Source organism: Anguilla anguilla, chromosome 1 (assembly GCF_013347855.1).
Source record: "Anguilla anguilla isolate fAngAng1 chromosome 1, fAngAng1.pri, whole genome shotgun sequence".
NCBI classification, from domain to species: domain Eukaryota; kingdom Metazoa; phylum Chordata; class Actinopteri; order Anguilliformes; family Anguillidae; genus Anguilla; species Anguilla anguilla.
Genome location: NC_049201.1, coordinates 73877914 through 73886075, shown reverse-complemented (window position 1 = coordinate 73886075; position 8162 = coordinate 73877914).

The window sequence follows — 8162 nt, the reverse complement described above, 5'->3', positions numbered from 1 at the left end:
GCCCTGCTGTCACCTCCACTTTACCACTTCCTGTCACTCCTTTGGCACCTCACACCCTCAAATGGCCTGTACCCTGACGACAGGCACGTAATGGGGCCAACTGGACCCTGACAACGTGTACATACTGGGCCAACTGGACCCTGGGAGGTACCAAGATTCTGGGTGAACTGGACTTTAAAGCACATTCATGTACTGGGCCTAATGGGTTCTGAATGTACACAAATACTAGACCAGTCAAATCCTGGTAACACACAAATTCTGGCCTGGACTGGACCTGAATATAGCTACTTCCTGGGCCAGTTAGATCTCGACGATACACATAGCTGACCAGAGGGGACCACGATAGCAAACACAAACCAGGCCATTTAGACAGCGCATCCAAAAGAGTTTCATCTGCTGATGAAATTTCACAGTAACAGGGTTATATGAGGGCATGACCTCCTCTCCTATCAGACAAGCACAAATTCCTCGGTTCTGGCCCATCAGAGGCGGGGTATTGGCCAGACACTATCCTGTGTCTTGGGATTCGTCTTTTGCCAAGGTCAAGGTCCCTGGTCGGACACAGCACGGGTCGTGTCATGTGACATCACAGATCATTCACAATTTCACGCATTCATTCATGAGCTTTTGCTCTTTCCACTAAATGCGACGTCCGTATGCAGTCCTGCCCGAGAGACCAGCTGGGCCTGTCAGTCTGTGTATAATTGATATATTTTAAGTGGATGAGGTGCAAAAAACAAACCTCCAGGGGGATGTTTTTCATTTTCCCAAGCCCACACCCAGTCGATTGCCGTAAAGTCCTCTATACACCAACCTGACGCCCCCATCTAACCCTGGCTAGTGATTTAGAGGTCGATAGTCCCTCTCTGAAGTCACTTCTAGTGTCTGCATGGGGAGAACAAAATATCATTTTCAAGCAATGGTTTTGCAGTCATTATATTACATTACATTACATTACTGACATTTAGCAGATTAATACATTTGTTTTTATTTTTATTTAATTTGATTTAACCAGGAAAACCCCATTGAGATTGAAATCTCTTTTGCATGGGGGACCTGACATAAAACACAAAGTTAAAGTGTTACACAAGACAGTAGACAAACAAGTTACAGACATCAATTGTACAGCTAGATGAATACTGGCGCAATTCTGATTAAGTACTTTGCCCAGTTATTTTTTCATTTTATGACACTGCCAACTCTCACCTTAACAATACAGGGTAAAGAAAACAGTTCAGTTCAGACTTAAACAGTTTTTAATTCAGCAAACAGCAGTTGAAATGCCCAAAACAGGGAATGTAAAAGTGTACTAGATGTCTTTTTGAATTTAGATTGAACAAACAAAGTAGTATAGTTTGTTGTACATGCCCAAACACTCGTCTCTGGTTTTATCTGAGCCTCTTTTTAAAAGCCCAGCAGATTTGCTTTGGGTGTGTTTTAGGATTGTTCATTTTTGCTTCCCCTTCTATTCTGGAGTGGGAATGGTGAAAAGATTCCAGTTCTTTTCCTGCTACAGGCTTCAATAAGCAGCTGATGGTGATCAATATTCTACTTGATGCCATTTTGAAAATGATAATAGTTTTTAAAACTGAGTGACATGCCTACTAGCTGGTATGGCAGAATAAACAGATTTAATTTTCTGTGTTGCCTTAGGAAAATCACTGTAATGGTTTAGAAAATGGTGATCAATTCTATGGACACCTTTTTTATTATTAAGATCGGAATGGATAAGATAAGAATGCTGTTTGTTTGCTGCCTTGTTGTCTTATCTGAATATTAAATTATCTCACTCGAGAATCTAGATAGCTTGTATAAGTCTATTCAATCTGCGGAAAATGATTAGCTGGTTAATTATTAGTCATTAGTTTGGTCTCTCGGTTGTGGGTTCAGAGTTCAGTACAGATTGGAGAATTTGTCAGGCCTTTATGATGTCACATTGTCTTTGTGTCTAGGTTCACTGCACAGTAAATTGCTCGTGAGCAACATGCGAAACTAAGAAGAGCCTGCGTTCATGACATTTAAAGAACACTCTGCTTTATCCGTGTTCATTTCACAGTTGGACTAGTGCCCCTTTGAAAGCTGAAGAATTCCCTTCCGATCGTAAGTCTAGGCACACTGATGATCCTCGTGTAGTTACTATGGTTTAAGTGTATTTCTGAGGTGGGAATCTTTTTCCAGCGTGTTACGCCCGGAGGTGCTCAAAGTTTCACCGTTCTGACTCAAATTCATCTGTGTTCAGGCTCTCGTTCAAAGAGCAAGCAAGGTCAGATGGGGCAAAAAGCATCGCGGACCAGCCTTTCCCACCCATGCTGTGTCAGGTCAGGAGAGCAGCCTGTCTTGTTTTTGGCGCCGGGTGCAGTGGCCGCGCCAAACACGTTGGGTCGAGTTGGGGGGGCAGACCCCTCCCTCGCAGCGCATTTGACAGGTGTGCGTCTGTCTATGTCACACCGGTGGTGCAGTAGTATCTGACTGTCCTGCCTTGTCCTGTCCCCCTCGGTGGAGCCTAGCAGGCTTGGCTATGGTCAGGTGATCACCCGGGCCCTGACCGTAGCCTAGCAGGCTTGCCTATGGTCAGGTGATCACCCGGGCCCTGACCGTAGCCTAGCAGGCTTGCCTATGGTCAGGTGATCACGTGGGCCCTGACCGTCTCTCCCTCAGCGTTTACGAGCGCCCGATTACTCAGTCAAGGCCGGCTGCACTGTGACACGTCACCATCGGCTTCATCACCGCCCCCCCCCCCCCCCCCCCCCACCCTCCTATACACACCTGGCCAGCGTGGAGGGGCAGAGTTCGCTGACAACACATCACTGGCAACGAATCCTGTTACTGTTTTACGCACACACAAACAGCCACTCACACAGACACACACAACCACTCCAACAGGCGCACACAAACACACATACACACAACCACTCACACCAGCATGTGCACACACACACATACACAAACAACCACTCACACAGGCACACACAACCACTCCAACAGGGGCACACAAACACACATACACACAACCACTCACACCAGCATGTGCACACACACACACACACATACACAGACAACCACTCACACAGGCACACACAACCACTCCAACAGGGACACACAAACACACATACACACAAGCACTCACACCAGCATGTGCACATACACACACACATATACACAAACAACCACTCATACAGGCACACACAACCACTCAAACAGGGACACACACACACACACATACACAAACAACCACTCACACAGGCACACACAACCACTCAAACAGGGACACACAAACACACTTACACACAACCACTCACACCAGCATGTGCACACACACACACACATACATAAACAACCACTCACACCAGCATGTGCACACGCACACACACATACATAAACAACCACTCACACAGACACACAAACCACTCAAACAGGGACACACAAACACACATACACACAACCACTCACACCAGCATGTGCACACACACACACACACATACACAAACAACCACTCACACAGGCACACACAACCACTCCAACAGGGACACACAAACACACATACACACAAGCACTCACACCAGCATGTGCACATACACACACACATATACACAAACAACCACTCATACAGGCACACACAACCACTCAAACAGGGACACACACACACACACATACACAAACAACCACTCACACAGGCACACACAACCACTCAAACAGGGACACACAAACACACTTACACACAACCACTCACACCAGCATGTGCACACACACACACACATACATAAACAACCACTCACACCAGCATGTGCACACGCACACACACATACATAAACAACCACTCACACAGACACACAAACCACTCAAACAGGGACTCACACAACCACTCAAACAGGGACACACAAACACACATACAGACAACCACTCACAACAGCATGGGCACACACACACACACATACATAAACAACCACTCACACAGACACATAAACCACTCAAACAGGCACACACCCAACCACTCAAACAGGCACAAATACACACACACACATAAACAACCACTCACACAGACACACAAACTACTCAAACAGGGACACACACAACCACTCAAACAGGCACAAATACACACACACACACACACACACACACAAACAACCAGCACGTGCACACACACAAACAACCACTCAAACAGACACACACACAACCATTCAAACAGGGACACAGAAGCATACATACACAAACAAACAACCACTCAAATAGGCACACACACAGACAACTACTCACGCAGGCATGCGTACACACACAAACAAGCATGCACATGTGCACACAGACACACAATCACACAGAGACAACCACTCACACAGGCACACACACATACGCACACACACGCATACATACAACCACTCGAACAGCGCACACACATAAACACTCATACAGGCACCCACATAGACAAGCACTTAGACACCAACACATATGCAATCACACACACACACACACACACACACACACAATACCAACGACTCATACAGACACACACACTCAGTATCAGTGCAGAATAGTGTTTGATTGTATTAATTCACAAGCAGAATCATACAGATTGAACAAATAGCCCTTGAAACCTTCAGAACTTAACCTGGGATACCCCTGATATGAAATCCAGTAGCCAACATGGACCTCTGCCTGTTTATCCAACTTGCAGTAAGTCATCTAAGATAGGAGTCTGCCAGACAAGACAACTGATTGAGAAATGATAACTTTTCAAAGCAGCCAGTCACGTCTGCCACTGTAACGTGTCGAATCAGAGAGTGACAGACTGGCAGACTCCACTCAAACCCACTGGGATCTCACACAACAATACAAAGCCATTATGGAACAGCTATCAGATTAAGCACCCTGCAGTATAACCTGTGGATGGGAGGGTGATTAATGGTAAATGGACTGCATTTATATAGCGCCTTTATCCAAAGCGCTTTACAATTGATGCCTCTCATTCACCCATACAATCTCACACACAAGCGGTGAAAGGCTGCCTATGCAAGGCACCAATCAGCTCGTTGGGAGCAATTAGGGGTTAGGTGTCTTGCTCAGGGACACTTCGACACGCCCAGGGTGGGGGATCGAACCAGCAACCCTCCGACTGCCAGACAAACGCTCTTACCTTCCGAGCTACATTGCCCCATTAAGCATTCTAATCTGCAGTGGCGGACCGTCAGTGAGGAATGCGTAGGTGGGACTGAGCGAGCACTCCTGGATTTTGAAGACAAGAGGTTTGCTTTCAACAAGATCACACTTGTAGTCACCCCAAGGCCCACATTGTTTTTACGCAGATAAAATGCCCAGCGAAAGGGTGGCCTTTGTCACTTTGCACATCTGATTTTGCTGAGGAGTGGGGTAGATTTCTGAGCTGCCCAGGCAGAGACAGACGGATAATGAACAGGCACCACGATCTGTTTGTTTTGCAAATAAACCTGTGGCATTCATCCCAGAATCCCTTGGGGCACTGTGTGCTCTTCGAATTGAAGTGTCTTTCAAGGAATTCGACAGGCTTGTGATTGGGAGACTGAGATTTTATCAGGAGGGTCAGAATTTCTTCCTTTGGGACATTTAGTTCCTTCTTTGTTTGATCGAAGTTCACACACAGCGTGTTGCCTCTTCGTCTTCTTCACCAGAATTTGTAAAATTGTCTTCATCCAAGCTTTGTGCTATTAAATGTTATACATATTTTAAATCAAAGGAGAGAGAGAGAGAGAGAGAGAGAGAGAGGAGAGAGATCTTTACACATACTTGAAATCAGCATTTCCCAACCTTTGTCCTTCCGCGGCACACTTTCCAAATTTACAGAATTGCATGGCTCACCACTCTCAAAAGCATAAAAAATAAACACCCTGAAAAAAACAGCGGATGGCGTACTGACGTTGATGTGAACAGTAGGCCTAAATGTTCTTTTGGGGTTTTAATTGAGCGATATGCATTTTAATGACATCTATTTTGGCTTTTGTGAATGGGATTTGTTAATTAAAGTTTTTTTTTTATTCATTTGAACATTAACATTTTTTTAAAGGATTTTTTACATGGCACACCTGACTTTGCCTGACGGCACACCAGAGTGCCGCGGCACACCGGTCGGGAAACGTTGCTCTAAATGGCGAGATGATGTGTGCATGGAGACATGGACAATTATGACCCAGATTACAGCATGATTATCACCTCTGAGTTATCTCAAGATGAGAACACTAATGATGACAATATCAATATCTTAATATATCTGATATATACCCAAGCTTTTCCAGAAATGCAGGACGAGTATATGCACTCAACGGCCACTTTATTAGGTACACCAGTCTAGTTCTGGTTATGACCCCCTTTTTTTCTCCAGCCAGCAGTGTTGACAAAAGGCAGGTCGCCCCCCACTTCAAGGCTCGACGTGTTTTGCATTCAGAGATGCCCTTCTGCCCCATGTTCTAAATAAGCAGTTATTTGTGCATTTGTGGCCTTCCTGTTAGCCTGAACAAGCCTGCCCAGTCTCCTCTGATCTCTTTCATTATCAAAGGTTTTTCTGGCACAGAACTTCCGCTCATTGGCTTTTTATTTTATTTTATCATGCCATTTTTTGTTAACTCTAGAGACATTCTGTGTGTGTATGTGTATACATATGTAAGTACATAAAATTGTGTGATCTGGACCGCCATTTATTTTCAGTCTCCTCACAAGAGTGTCTGAAAATGACCATGAAGGCTTTTCTGCCCCCTAGTGGACACTTGCTACTGCATGTGTTGACTGATGATCTTTCAGTGAACACCTGTACAAAAAATCTAGCTTAGGTATGTATAGCTGCTCTGTTAGATGGATTTCTGTCTACTTATTTCTTTTTACAGATCATGAAAAGTGGAAGAATTCTGCAGGAACAGGAGACTATTTTATGTATAAATCAGCTTTTCAATTTCAAACATGCAAAAAATCTGAAAATTTGACTGTATAAAATGTATTTATTTTTTACATTTATTTATGAACACACACTTACCAATACTGGTTTTAATGTCAAACTAATCATCAACTTGCTTGAACTGTGATGCATCATTTTGCAAACGCTTGGCTTTGGTTTTGTATTAAATGGCATTTGGCCAGGACACTGGGAGAGTGTGATGTTTATGATTAAGCCAGCAAGCGGATTGCTCTCTAATGCTTCTATTCTTTGCATTCGTAAATACGACTTTTTGTAAAAACATTTCAGATTTTTTTATTATATGAGAGCGTAATCATTCAATACTCGCTGTATGCTTGGCACTGAGAATTGTTAGAGAAAGAGGGAGTGAGAGATAGAGACAGACAGACAGACAGAGAGCTTAGCACATACTCTACACTGCAAGATAATGTGTGGATTTAGAAGTGGAAAACTATGACCCAGATCACATCATAACTCTCACCTTTGAGTTATCTTAAGATAACAACTGTGATGATGGCCATCACAGCCAAAACTAAAAAGGACATAGAGACATGTCTTAATCTTATCTTATACATACCCAAGCTGTTTCACCTTTCCATAAATGAAGTCTTGTAATAAAAACACAATCGTTTTTATTGTTGGTTGTTTATGTTAGGATGGCAACATATTGGATTTAAAAAAAGAGGTGAGGGGTGGTCGGGGATTATGGACATAATGCCAGTCTATCTGTTTATGTACAGTCTGTGAAATGAGCAAAACATAACCGGATAATTTAGGAATTTTGGAATCCTGCCCAGACACAGATTTTCAGTCCCAAAATTGTGAAATATCTGTGAAAAAGAGGATGTGTGGTCAGCCTGTCTGTGCTTCATTGTTAGGTACAATATCCGAGCAATGGGAGGATCATATTGTACTTTATGATCAATATATGTTTATGATGCCTTTTGTTAGCACTTTATCACTAATATGCTACAGGACATTCAGTGCCTAGGCCATGGTTCATGCAGCATAGTAACATACATACAGTAAAATGGGTCTTACCTCATTTTTTTCTCTGCACATGGAAATAAATAAGGGAATAAATATATGATATAAAGTAGATTTTATTCGGTTAGTTCGCCTTCGGTGATAGCATATCTGCAGGGTAAAAAGAACCCATAACCGGAACAATACTGCAGGGAAATATGCTTACACAACATTTCTGAATCATGAATGCCACGAATTATAACAAACAATTTCCCATGACATC